At 48.6% G+C, this 14,906-nt stretch overlaps 1 protein-coding gene across 1 annotated transcript in view; it reads left to right on the top strand.

The window, feature by feature from the left end:
* Positions 1–7,975: 7,975 nt before the first annotated feature.
* Positions 7,976–14,906, top strand: part of COQ8A (coenzyme Q8A) — a 62,898-nt gene continuing 55,967 nt past the window's right edge. The window contains exon 1 of the mRNA XM_075339059.1: positions 7,976–8,091. The gene's annotated coding sequence lies outside the window, so the exon portion shown is untranslated. The remainder of the gene's footprint in view (positions 8,092–14,906) is intronic.

Raw genomic sequence — 14,906 nt, 5'->3', positions numbered from 1 at the left:
TGTTATTTATAGTGCTTTCCCCTACTATAAAGCATCCTCTCTTGTTATTTATAGTGCTGTCCCCTACTATATAGCATCCTCTCTTGTTATTTATAGTGCTGTCCCCTACTATATAGCATCCTCTCTTGTTATTTATAGTGCTGTCCCCTACTATAAAGCATCCTCTCTTGTTATTTATAGTGCTGTCCCCTACTATATAGCATCCTCTCTTATTATATATACTGCCATCCCTTATTACATAGCATTCTCTTTTGTCATGTATAGCATAATCCCTTATTACATACGTGTGTTGCTCCCTCTGTCTCCTTACATCTACAGACGTGTACAAGAGTACCGGTGTGTTCATCACATGCTCTCCAAAAATATATTGTAACATGTCACATGATATATCAGGTGCTTGGGGGCCCATTCACTCTAAATTACGCATGGCCCCGGCTACCATAAATACCGCTATGGCACTCCATTATGGGTAAGCCATTTTCTTATGATATTATGGAGCGATGCTGACATACGTATAGTCATATAAACTCGATTTCAGCTTTGCTTTTAGTTACTACATCAATTTTTTGCACAGCTGTAATCTAGAATCATGTTATTCGGACATAATGGTGACATTTTGTATTGCGCTTGTCGGCCCCTTACACTTTGGATTTCTGTAGACTGCTTCTATTTGTGTCTATTGTTTTTTTTTTAGCAAAATTTAATAAAATTTAGTTTTTAAGCCATTTCTGCTGGATTAGGGCCTGTTCACACACAGAGTTTTGGCAGGGTTTTTTTTTTAGTTTTTTTGAGCTGCGGATGGTGCATGTCCATACTTTCAGTGTATTTGCTGCTTTTTTTTACCCATTAAATGTAAAAAATTGCTTTTTTCCTGCCAAGACTCCACAGTTTTCATGCACAAAAAAAATAAAAATAATAAAAAGTACCATGAGAACATAGCCTTAGTGTTTTTTTGTAGATTGCTATTTATGCTGGAGGATTCATCGGATATGTTTTCTTGTTTGTTTGCTTTTTTGTGCATTTTTAGCAGTTTGATCTTAGCCTTGAACTGTAAGATATGAATGGTGAATGTATACAAGTTGCACAAAGAGGAAAACTGGAAAAACAAAGCCTAAATCTGCACTTTCAGCTTCTCATTGGCAAAAATAAAATGTTTTTAAAAAAAACAACAAATAATACAAATAATACTGTAAAAAAAAAATGTCTTAAGTAAACACCTCTTCGTCCAACCTGCTGGACTAGTTCCCGGCCCGGGCTCTAATACTGGAGCCGTCATAATATTAGCACAAGGTGGTGCTCTGCATTATCTTGTGTGCCACGTCCCCGCCGGCCACTTATCTTACACGAGGCGCGGCAGTGGCAGCAAAAACAAAAAAACTTCCCAATCCGATGTAACTGTAGCAAACCCTCAGCTATAAGATGTATTCAGCCAGAACAGGTTTTAAGTCTTTAAATATAAACAAGACATTACCATTCACTGACAGCAAGCAGAGATCGTACAGTGAGAAACTGAAAGATGGGGCCATATGAAGACTGATCACGTGACCGCAGCGGTCAATCGCGAACTTTCAACTCCTGCAACATCAGTGCGCACAACAATGTACATCTTCTTGTGTGCGAGTGCCTGCAGCATCGGAGAGCGCGGTCTGGGCCGGCGGAGCAGCCATGACTCTGGTGTATACTGTCAATCATCAGGGGCGCAGGAAGAAGGGAGGCGGAGGAGCGGCGCTGTACTGACGAGAGAAGATGTGAACAACCCAAAATACAACCACTAAGGAGGATATTACCACCATACAGTGCCCATATAACAGCAAATATTGCTTCTATCGTACATCAATCATATACAGACCCTCTCTGTGCCTCCACATAACAATAGTACCCCTCTGTGCCTCAATATAGTAACAGCACCTCTCTCTGTGCTTCCATACAGTAATAGTGCCCTCTCTATGCCTCCATATAGTAATATTGCCCTCTCTATGCCTCCATATAGTAATAGTGCCCCCTCTATGCCTCCATATAGTAATGTTGCCCTCTCTATGCCTCCATATAGTAATAGTGCCCCCTCTATGCCTCCATATAGTAATATTGCCCTCTCTATGCCTCCATACAGTAATAGTGCCCCCTCTATGCCTCCATATAGTAATATTGCCCTCTCTATGCCTCCATATAGTAATATTGCCCTCTCTATGCCTCCATATAGTAATAGTGCCCCCTCTAAGCCTCCATATAGTAATATTGCCCTCTCTATGCCTCCATATAGTAATAGTGCCCCCTCTGTGCCCCCATATAGTAATAGTGCCCCCTCTGTGCCCCCATATAGTAATAGTGCCCCCTCTATGCCTCCATATAGTAATATTGCCCTCTCTATGCCTCCATATAGTAATAGTGCCCTCTCTATGCCTCCATATAGTAATAGTGCCCTCTCTATGCCTCCATATAGTAATATTGCCCTCTCTATGCCTCCATACAGTAATAGTGCCCTCTCTATGCCTCCATATAGTAATATTGCCCTCTCTATGCCTCCATATAGTAATAGTGCCCCCTCTATGCCTCCATATAGTAATAGTGCCCCCTCTGTGTATCCATATTGTAATAGTGCCCCCTCTATGCCTCCATATAGTAATATTGCCCTCTCTATGCCTCCATACAGTAATAGTGCCCTCTCTGTGCCCCCATATAGTAATAGTGCCCCCTCTGTGCCCCCATATAGTAATAGTGCCCTCTCTATGCCTCCATATAGTAATAGTGCCCCCTCTATGCCTCCATATAGTAATAGTGCCCCCTCTATGCCTCCATATAGTAATAGTGCCCCCTCTATGCCTCCATATATTAATAGTGCCCCCTCTATGCCTCCATATAGTAATAGTGCCCCCTCTATGCCTCCATATAGTAATATTGCCCTCTCTATGCCTCCATATAGTAATAGTGCCCCCTCTATGCCTCCATATAGTAATAGTGCCCTCTCTGTGCCTCCATATAGTAATAGTGCTCCCTATGTGCCTCAATACAGTAATAGTGCCCTCTCTATGCCTCCATATAGTAATAGTGCCCTCTCTATGCCTCCATACAGTAATAGTGCCCTCTCTATGCCTCCATATAGTAATATTGCCCTCTCTATGCCTCCATATAGTAATAGTGCCCCCTCTATGCCTCCATATAGTAATATTGCCCCCTCTGTGCCTCCATACTGTAATAGTGCCCCCTCTATGCTTCCATACAGTAATAGTGCCCCCACTGTGCTTCCATACAGTAATAGTGCCCCCTCTGTGCTTCCATACAGTAATAGTGCCCCCTCTATGCCTCCATACAGTAATAGTGCCCCCTCTATGCCTCCATATAGTAATAGTGCCCCCTCTATGCCTCCATATAGTAATAGTGCCCCCTCTATGCCTCCATACAGTAATAGTGCCCCCTCTAAGCCTCCATATAGTAATATTGCCCTCTCTATGCCTCCATATAGTAATAGTGCCCCCTCTATGCCTCCATATAGTAATAGTGCCCCCTCTATGCCTCCATATAGTAATAGTGCCCCCTCTGTGTATCCATATTGTAATAGTGCCCCCTCTGTGCCGCCATATAGTAATAGTAACCCTTCTGTGCATCCATATAGTAATAGTGCCCCCTCTATGCCTCCATATAGTAATAGTGCCCCCTCTATGCCTCCATATAGTAATAGTGCCCCCTCTATGCCTCCATATTGTAATAGTGCCCCCTCTGTGCCGCCATATAGTAATAGTAACCCTTCTGTGCATCCATATAGTAATAGTGCCCCCTCTATGCCTCCATATAGTAATAGTGCCCCCTCTATGCCTCCATATAGTAATAGTGCCCTCTCTGTGCCTCCATATGGTAATAGTGCCCCCTCTATGCCTCCATAAATTAATAATGCCCCTAGTCTGTGTCTCCATATAGTAATAGTGCCCCCTCTATGCCTCCATACAGTAATAGTGCCCTCTCTGTGCCTCCATATGGTAATAGTGCCCCCTCTATGCCTCCATACAGTAATAGTGCCCTCTCTGTGCCTCCATATGGTAATAGTGCCCCCTCTATGCCTCCATGCAGTAATAGTGCCCCCTCTGTGCCTCCATAAATTAATAATGCCCCTAGTCTGTGTCTCCATATAGCAATAGTGCCCTCTCTATACCTCCATATAGTAATAGTGCCCCCTCTATGCCTCCATACAGTAATAGTGCCCCCTCTATGCCTCCATACAGTAATAGTGCCCCCTCTGTGCCTCCATATAGTAATAGTGCCCTCTCTGTGCCTCCATATAGTAATAGTGCCCTCTCTGTGCCTCCATATAGTAATAGTGCTCCCTATGTGCCTCAGTACAGTAATAGTGCCCTCTCTGTGTCTCCATATAGTAATAGTGCCCCTCTATGCCTCCATACAGTAATAGTGCCCCCTCTATGCCTCCATAAATTAATAATGCCCCTAGTCTGTGTCTCCATATAGCAATAGTGTCCTCTCTATACCTCCATATAGTAATAGTGCCTCTTCTGTGCCCCCATAGAGTAAGAGGGAATCCATATAGTAATAGTGCCCCCTCTATGCCTCCATACTGTAATAGTGCCCCCTCAATGCCTCCATACTGTAATAGTGCCCCCTCTATGCCTCCATATAGTAATAGTGCCCCCTCTATGTCTCCATACTGTAATAGTGCCCCCTCTATGCCTCCATATAGTAATAGTGCCCCCTCTATGCCTCCATACAGTAATAGTGCCCCCTCTATGCCTCCGTATAGTAATAGTACTCCCTCTATGCCTCCACATGGTAATAGTGCCCACCTCTGTGTCTCCATATAGTAATAGTACTCCCTCTATGCCTCCATATAGTAATAGTGCCCCCTCTATGCCTCCATACAGTAATAGTGCCCCCTCTATGCCTCCGTATAGTAATAGTACTCCCTCTATGCCTCCACATGGTAATAGTGCCCACCTCTGTGTCTCCATATAGTAATAGTACTCCCTCTATGCCTCCACACAGTAATAGTGCCCACCTCTGTGTCTCTATATAGTAATAGTGCCCTCTCTGTGCCTCCACATAGTACCGTAAAATGTCACCCTCATATAGTATTAAAGCCCCCCTGTGCATCCTCATTTTAAAAAGTAAAACATCATATCCTTTTCCCACAATCGCGGATAAGATTTCTCCCGTGCCTCCCCCATACTCTGGAACGCTCTACCTCAGCATATCAGACTCTCTCCTACCGTGGAAAGCTTCAAGAGGAACCTGAAGACCCACCTCTTCCAACAAGCCTACAACCTGCAATAGCCCTCAGTCCAGTAGACCACTGCGCAACCAGCGCTGTCCTCACCTATTGTACCATCATCCATTCCCTGTAGACTGTGAGCCCTCGCGGGCAGGGTCCTCTCTCCCCCTGTAGACTGTGAGCCCTCGCGGGCAGGGTCCTCTCTCCCCCTGTAGACTGTGAGCCCTCGCGGGCAGGGTCCTCTCTCCTCCTGTAGACTGTGATCCCTCGCAGGCAGGGTCCTCTCTCCCCCTGTAGACTGTGATCCCTCGCAGGCAGGGTCCTCTCTCCCCCTGTAGACTGTGAGCCCTCGCGGGCAGGGACCTCTCTCCTCCTGTAGACTGTGAGCCCTCGCGGGCAGGATCCTCTCTCCTCCTGTAGACTGTGAGCCCTCGCGGGCAGGGTCCTCTCTCCTCCTGTAGACTGTGATCCCTCGCGGGCAGGGTCCTCTCTCCTCCTGTAGACTGTGATCCCTCGCGGGCAGGGTCCTCTCTCCTCCTGTAGACTGTGATCCCTCGCGGGCAGGGTCCTCTCTCCTCCTGTAGACTGTGATCCCTCGCGGGCAGGGTCCTCTCTCCTCCTGTAGACTGTGAGCCCTCGCGGGCAGGGTCCTCTCTCCTCCTGTAGACTGTGAGCCCTCGCGGGCAGGATCCTCTCTCCTCCTGTAGACTGTGAGCCCTCGCGGGCAGAGTCCTCTCTCCTCCTGTAGACTGTGATCCCTCGCGGGCAGGGTCCTCTCTCCTCCTGTAGACTGTGATCCCTCGCGGGCAGGGTCCTCTCTCCTCCTGTAGACTGTGATCCCTCGCGGGCAGGGTCCTCTCTCCTCCTGTAGACTGTGAGCCCTCGCGGGCAGGGTCCTCTCTCCTCCTGTAGACTGTGAGCCCTCGCGGGCAGGGTCCTCTCTCCTCCTGTAGACTGTGAGCCCTCGCGGGCAGGGTCCTCTCTCCTCCTGTAGACTGTGATCCCTCATGGGCAGGGTCCTCTCTCCTCCTGTAGACTGTGATCCCTCGCGGGCAGGGTCCTCTCTCCTCCTGTAGACTGTGATCCCTCGCGGGCAGGGTCCTCTCTCCTCCTGTAGACTGTGAGCCCTCGCGGGCAGGGTCCTCTCTCCTCCTGTAGACTGTGAGCCCTCGCGGGCAGGATCCTCTCTCCTCTTGTAGACTGTGAGCCCTCGCGGGCAGGGTCCTCTCTCCTCCTATACCAGTCTGTTTTGTACTGTTAATGATTGTTGTACGTATACTGTCTTTCACTTGTACATCGCCATGGAATAAATGGTGCTATAATAATAAATAATAATAATTATTATATGCTCCTGCCCAGACCCCACCACTAATTTCTCATAGACCTGCCCCTCATATGTCATAGACCTGCCCCTCATATGTCATAGACCCGCCCCTCACCTGTCATAGACCTGCCCCTCACCTGTCACAGACCCGCCCCTCACCTGTCACAGACCCGCCCCTCACCTGTCATAGACCCGCCCCTCACCTGTCATAGACCCGCCCCTCACCTGTCATAGACCTGCCCTTCGCCTGTCATAGACCCGCCCCTCACCTGTCATAGACCCGCCCCTCACCTGTCATAGACCCGCCCCTCACCTGTCATAGACCTGCCCTTCGCCTGTCATAGACCCGCCCCTCACCTGTCATAGACCCGCCCCTCACCTGTCATAGACCCGCCCTTCGCCTGTCATAGACCCGCCCCTCACCTGCCATAGACCCGCCCCTCACCTGTCACAGACCCGCCCCTCATCTGTCACAGACCCGCCCCTCACCTGTCATAGACCCGCCCCTCACCTGTCATAGACCCGCCCTTCGCCTGTCACAGACCCGCCCCTCACCTGTCATAGACCCGCCCCTCACCTGTCATAGACCCGCCCTTCGCCTGTCATAGACCCGCCCCTCACCTGTCATAGACCCGCCCCTCATCTGTCACAGACCCGCCCCTCTCCTGTCATAGACCTGCCTCTCACCTGTCACAGACCCGCCCCTCACCTGTCATAGACCCGCCCCTCACCTGTCACAGACCCGCCCCTCACCTGTCATAGACCCGCCCCTCACCTGTCATAGACCCGCCCTTCGCCTGTCATAGACCCGCCCCTCACCTGTCACAGACCCGCCCCTCACCTGTCATAGACCCGCCCCTCAGTCATAGACCCGCCCCTCACCTGTCACAGACCCGCCCCTCACCTGTCCCGCTCTTACCTGTCATAGACCCAAAAATGAGTTGGCAAATAATGTTTTTTTTCCCATAAAAAAACCCCCACTGTTTCCCATAGCAACCTATTACAGTGCAGCTTTCATTTTACCACAGCAACTTTAGAAATGTAACCTGAGCTCTGATTGGTTGTTACAGGCAACAAAGCCATTTTTACTTTTACAGTGTTGCTGGATGCGGCTCCACCTTCCGCGCTCCAGCGCTGGCTGACAACAACTCTCAGACCTTGTATTCCAGGCTCTGACAACTTTGTTTTTTTTTTTTGTTGGCACCTGGGGTGTTTTTAGAACCGCCGCTTTCTGATTGGCTCACGGACTTGTTGTTGCTCTCCCGCCTGACACGCCCATTTATGGTGACAGCCGACCTTCTGATTGGCTGAGCCGCCGTGCACACGCTCTGGACACGCACGTTCCGTGACTGACACTAGAGTTGACCAATTGCTTTCTGGCTTAGACTGTCTGCCGACCAATAGGATTGTTTAAAGTGAGAGAGAAAGTGGGCGTGGCCGCTGTGGAGGGACTTGTGTGGAGGACGGCTGGTAAACAGTGAGCACCTCGTGTGAGAGGGCGGAGGAGGACGGGAGAAGAGCGGAGCCGAGGCGGCGGGGCCCGGCGGTGTGCGCGGTACGTACTGCCCGGGGCTGCGGGAGCCTGCATGTGCGGCAGTGGGCCGGCGCTGACACAGGCTGCACTGCCTCACTCCGCCGCCCGCAGGGAGGGGCAGCACGTGGACTGTCACCCCCGCACAGCGCACAGTTATGCACTTTTTTTTTTTTGTAACTTTACAGACTGTTACAATATCAATATTATGTGTAAATGCAACATTGTAGCAGTGTTTACTGTACAGGAATCATCAGCTGCCGCAGGCGGAGGAACATTGCTGCACGTTCACACTACACCGGTTTTTCTATTGCAAAACTGCAGAATCTGAGTTATTTTACAGGAGCCAGAGACTGGTGATTGGGGGGTTATATGCAGACCCCCCTGATCCAGACTATATATTCTGTGCTACAGGAGCCAGAGACTGGTGATTGGGGGATTATATGCAGACCCCCCTGATCCAGACTATATATATTCTGTGCTACAGGAGCCAGAGACTGGTGATTGGGGGGTTATATGCAGACCCCCCTGATCCAGACTATATATTCTGTGCTACAGGAGCCAGAGACTAGTGATTGGGGGGTCATATGCAGACCCCCCTGATCCAGACTATATATTCTGTGCTACAGGAGCCAGAGACTGGTGATTGGGGGGGTTATATGCAGACCCCTCCTGATCCAGACTATATATTCTGTGCTACAGGAGCCAGAGACTGGTGATTGGGGAATTATATGCAGACCCCTCCTGATCCAGACTATATATTCTGTGCTACAGGAGCCAGAGACTGGTGATTGGGGGGGTTATATGCAGACCCCTCCTGATCCAGACTATATATTCTGTGCTACAGGAGCCAGAGACTGGTGATTGGGGGACTATATGCAGACCCCTCCTGATCCAGACTATATATTCTGTGCGATGGGAGCCAGAGACTGGTGATTGGGGGATTATATGCAGACCCCTCCTGATCCAGACTATATATTCTGTGCTACAGGAGCCAGAGACTGGTGATTGGGGGATTATATGCAGACCCCCCTGATCCAGACTATATATTCTGTGCTACAGGAGCCAGAGACTGGTGATTGGGGGGTTATATGCAGACCCCCCTGATCCAGACTATATATTCTGTGCTACAGGAGCCAGAGACTGGTGATTGGGGGATTATATGCAGACCCCCCTGATCCAGACTATATATATTCTGTGCTACAGGAGCCAGAGACTGGTGATTGGGGGGTTATATGCAGACCCCCCTGATCCAGACTATATATTCTGTGCTACAGGAGCCAGAGACTAGTGATTGGGGGGTCATATGCAGACCCCCCTGATCCAGACTATATATTCTGTGCTACAGGAGCCAGAGACTGGTGATTGGGGGGGTTATATGCAGACCCCTCCTGATCCAGACTATATATTCTGTGCTACAGGAGCCAGAGACTGGTGATTGGGGAATTATATGCAGACCCCTCCTGATCCAGACTATATATTCTGTGCTACAGGAGCCAGAGACTGGTGATTGGGGGGGTTATATGCAGACCCCTCCTGATCCAGACTATATATTCTGTGCTACAGGAGCCAGAGACTGGTGATTGGGGGACTATATGCAGACCCCTCCTGATCCAGACTATATATTCTGTGCGATGGGAGCCAGAGACTGGTGATTGGGGGATTATATGCAGACCCCTCCTGATCCAGACTATATATTCTGTGCTACAGGAGCCAGAGACTGGTGATTGGGGGATTATATGCAGACCCCTCCTGATCCAGACTATATATTCTGTGCTACAGGAGCCAGAGACTGGTGATTGGGGGATTATATGCAGACCCCTCCTGATCCAGACTATATATTCTGTGCTACAGGAGCCAGAGACTGGTGATTGGGGGATTATATGCAGACCCCCCTGATCCAGACTATATATTCTGTGCTACAGGAGCCAGAGACTGGTGATTGGGGGATTATATGCAGACCCCCCTGATCCAGACTATATATTCTGTGCTACAGGAGCCAGAGACTGGTGATTGGGGGATTATATGCAGACCCCCCTGATCCAGACTATATATTCTGTGCTACAGGAGCCAGAGACTGGTGATTGGGGGATTATATGCAGACCCCCCTGATCCAGACTATATATTCTGTGCTACAGGAGCCAGAGACTGGTGATTGGGGGGGTCATATGCAGACCCCCCCCCCCCCCCCCTCCTGATCCAGACTATATATTCTGTGCTACAGGAGCCAGAGACTGGTGATTGGGGGGGTTATATGCAGACCCCTCCTGATCCAGGCCAGACTCACACTATATATTTTCTGTGCAATGCCACGTTTACAGCTTTTCTTTCAAAAAAATAAAATGCATATTTTATTTTATTTTTTTTTTGCATTTTTATGGGTTGGAGCACACTTCATTCTTATGAAGGTGACTGCACTGCAGCTTTGCTTTTTTATTTTATTTTTTACTTATTACTGTGAATTTCCCATGTCTGTGGATTGGGCTCTGTTCACATGTCGGATGCATACGTTGCATTTTTTTTTTCCCTTCTAGGAACTGTCAAACTTTGCATTAGTTCTGCAATTGAAAGCAGTGGGCTCCATACGGTATTTGCCCACGATCAGGACTTGCTGCGTTCTGGATGCGGTGGGTCCTGACTTGCGGGGCTGTGAGTCTCTTCCACAGGAGAATGCAGCTGCTCGTACCCACAATCAGGGTTCAGTGCGCTGCGGTCTCTCACATTTGCAATTCCGCAGAAAACAATTGACATGCTGCGGTCTGGAAACACGCACCGCAGGTCAGTGATTGCTGCGGAAAAAAAGTAAAGTGGGCAGGAGATTTCTAGAAATCCCATCCTCTATGCTTCTACTTTACAACGCAGTGTTTTAGACGCAGCTGAAGCGTGCTACATCCAAAACGCTGCAAACACTGACCGTCGGCACGCAGCCATGTGCTATCTGTTTTTGTTTTAATCTGTGAGAGAAATAACCCGGTAGTGGAACATTTGGTTCCCTTTAAAAACATTAATTTATGCATTCAGAATTAACATGATAGACTGTCTGTGCGCACTGAGTTTTATGGTGCAGTTTATTGCCCAAATCTACATTCCTATCCTTCTCCCAGCAAATTGAATGCGAATTCTGTAGTGTTGTGCGCATGTTGCTTTTTATTTCCTTGCAGTTTTGGGTGCAGAAAAATCTGCAGCATGTCAATTGTTGGTGCGGGGTTTTTTTTTTTGTAGCCCTTCCAGCTATTTATTTCACACAAAAAAGCACCAAAAAGACAAGTGTTCTGTTTTGGGTTTTTTTTTGGTGTTTTTGTGCCACAAGTGCATTTTTTTTGGTGCAAAAAATTTCTGCACCTAATCTGCAGTGTGTGCATGGCCTTAAGGTGCAAATAAAATCCTGGCATTTTATTAAAAAAACACCAAAAATGAATATAAGGCGCAAACAATAAAAATCCTGTGCATTTATTATTTACACATTAAGGCCCCCTTCACACGTCCGTGATACACGTGCGTGTTTGGTCCGTTTCCGTATATACCGGAGACACGGCCAAACGTGCACCAATGTTAATCTATGATTGTGGTCACACGTCCGTTATTTCATTATGTCCGTGTGTGCGTGTCCGTGATCCGTATGTGTTTGCGTTTGGCACGGATGCATGTCTGTTATCTGCACGGAGCACGCACACGTGGACACAATGAAAGTCTATGGGTATGTGCACACACGTTAGTAAACACGTATGCATATACCTATAGTCCGTGTCCGTTTGGTGTTTTTATTTCTAGTGATGTCGGCTATTCTTTCTATTTCTGTGTATGTCGGTCAATCTCCCTGAGTCCGTCGGTCAGTCTCTCTGTCGGTCTCTCTGTCTGTCTGTCCCTCTCTCACAGTCTGTCGGTCAGTTTCCCCCCCTCTCTCATACTTACCGTTCCCCGATCTCCGGCGCAGCGCTGCACGGCATTCACACTGCTGCGGCGGCTTTTACTATTTTGAAAAAGCCGGCCGCCCATTAAACAATCTCGTATTCCCTGCTTTCCCCGCCCACCGGCGCCTATGATTGGTTACAGTGAGACACGCCCCCACGCTGAGTGACAGGTGTCACACTGCACCCAATCACAGCAGCCGGTGGGCGTGTCTATACTGTGCAGTAAAATAAATAAATAAATAATTAAAAAAAAACGGCGTGCGGTTCCCCCCAATTTTAATGCCAGCCAGATAAAGCCATACGGCTGAAGGCTGGTATTCTCAGGATGGGGAGCTCCACGTTATGGGGAGCCCCCCACCCTAACAATATCAGTCAGCAGCCGCCCAGAATTGCCGCATACATTATATGCGACAGTTCTGGGGCTGTACCCGGCTCTTCCCGATTTGCCCTGGTGCCGTTGGCAAATCGGGGTAATAAGGAGTTATTGGCAGCCCATAGCTGCCAATAAGTCCTAGATTAATCATGTCAGGCGTCTATGAGACACCTTCCATGATTAATCTGTAAGTTACAGTAAAAAAACACACACACCAGAAAAAATCCTTTATTTGAAATAAAAAACACACAAATTCCCTCATTACCAATTTATTAACCCCGACAAACCCTCCATGTCCGGCGTACTCCACGGACCTCCAGCGTCGCGTCCAGCTCTGCTGCATGGAGGTGACAGGAGCAGCAGAAGACACCGCCGCTCCGGTCACCTCCACACAGCAAATGAGATGAGTAGCGCGATCAGCTGCTGTCACTGAGGTTACCCGCGGCCACCGCTGGATACAGCGGTGGCCGCGAGTTACCTGACTGACAGCAGCTGATCGCGCTACTCATCTCATTTGCTGTGTGGAGGTGACCGGAGCGGCGGTGTCTTCTGCTGCTCCTGTCACCTCCATGCAGCAGAGCTGGACGCGACGCTGGAGGTCCGTGGAGTACGCCGGACATGGAGGGTTTGTCGGGGTTAATAAATTGGTAATGAGGGAATTTGTGTGTTTTTTATTTCAAATAAAGGATTTTTTCGGGTGTGTGTGTTTTTTTACTGTAACTTACAGATTAATCATGGAAGGTGTCTCATAGACGCCTGACATGATTAATCTAGGACTTATTGGCAGCTATGGGCTGCCAATAACTCCTTATTACCCCGATTTGCCAACGGCACCAGGGCAAATCGGGAAGAGCCGGGTACAGCCCCAGAACTGTCGCATATAATGTATGCGGCAATTCTGGGCGGCTGCTGACTGATATTGTTAGGCTGGGGGGCTCCCTATAACGTGGAGCTCCCCATCCTGAGAATACCAGCCTTCAGCCGTATGGCTTTATCTGGCTGGCTTTTAAATTGGGGGGAACCGCACGCCGTTTTTTTTTAATTTATTTATTTATTTATTTTACTGCACAGTATAGACCCGCCCACCGGCTGCTGTGATTGGGTGCAGTGTGACACCTGTCACTCAGCGTGGGGGCGTGTCTCACTGTAACCAATCATAGGCGCCGGTGGGCGGGGAAAGCAGGGAATAGGAGATTGTTTAATGAGCGGCCGGCTTTTTCAAAATAGTAAAAGCCGCTGCAGCCGTGTGAATGCCGTGCAGCGCCGGTGATCGGGGATCGGTGAGTATGAGAGAGGGGGGGACACTTCAGTCAATCGGGGGATTAGCGGTCACCGGTGAATCCTTCACAGGTGACCGCTAATCAGTACTCGACACAGACAGAGCCGTGGTATGAGGATGAAGTCGGGTGAAGTTCACCCGAGTTCATTCTCATCGCGCAACTCTGTCTGCTGTCAGCCGACATTTATAAACGACATTGTGCATCACACACACGGACATTACACGTACACATACACGTTAATTCCACACGCACACACGGACGTTCTGCACACAAACACGGCTAGCATACGCAATTCAAACAGGTGCCACACGGACCATAAAAACGGACACAAAAACGGGACACGGACCCGAAAAACGGCCCGTAACACACGTGCGTGTTTTTCACGGACGTGTGAAGGGGGCCTAAGGCTGCGTGCCCATGATCAGTGTTTGCAGTGTTTTGGATGTAGCACGCTTCAGCTGCATCCTAAACGCTGCGTTGTACAGTACAAGCATAGAGGATGGGATTTCTAGAAATCTCCTGCCCACTGTGCTTATTTTTTCTGCAGCAAACACTGAGCTGCGGTGCGTGTTTCCAGACCACAGCAGATCAATTCTGTGCTGCGGATTCACATGCATCCTCCGTAGGGAGAACACAAGCGCCCCGAACCCTGATTGTGGGTACAAGCAGCTGCGTTTTCCTGCGGAGGAGACTCACAGCCCCGCAGGTCAGGACCTGATTGAGGGCACATACCCTAAATAATAACTACACCACGGCCCCCCCGAGGAAGCTAACGAAACGTGCGCGTCGGGGCACGTTTTCCCACACTGGCATCCATCCCACTATGGGTGAGTGAATCCCACCAGCGAACAGCTTATTAGACTGTTGGTTAGTTTTATTGATCAATCATCATATGTTATATGAAATGTCATCAGTCTATTGGTAGAAATTTTAGTCCACCTTCTCATTAATATACCTAATTGGAAATACAGAGTATTAATGTAAATTTCAGTAAACGCCTGTTTATGGTTGTTGTTAATATTGATGGACATTCTGTGTTACATTTTGGATAGTTGAGATGATCATGTGGACTTCTATTGTCACCCCCACATTAGTGGTGATTCGACCATAGTTCTTTGGCAGGATCTCCCTCTTGTTAATTTACCTGTATTCTATGCACTTTATAATTTTCTCTATATTATTGAGTCTTTTACTATGTTAATTGTAATAAAATCTTTTATACTTTTGCATCACTCTTTGAATCATCATTGTTATTTTGGACTATGATTCCCATGT

This window comes from Anomaloglossus baeobatrachus, chromosome 3, assembly GCF_048569485.1.
Source record: "Anomaloglossus baeobatrachus isolate aAnoBae1 chromosome 3, aAnoBae1.hap1, whole genome shotgun sequence".
Lineage (NCBI taxonomy): Eukaryota > Metazoa > Chordata > Amphibia > Anura > Aromobatidae > Anomaloglossus > Anomaloglossus baeobatrachus.
Note: the sequence above shows the minus strand (reverse complement) of the source record. Positions and strands in the feature narration are given on the sequence as shown.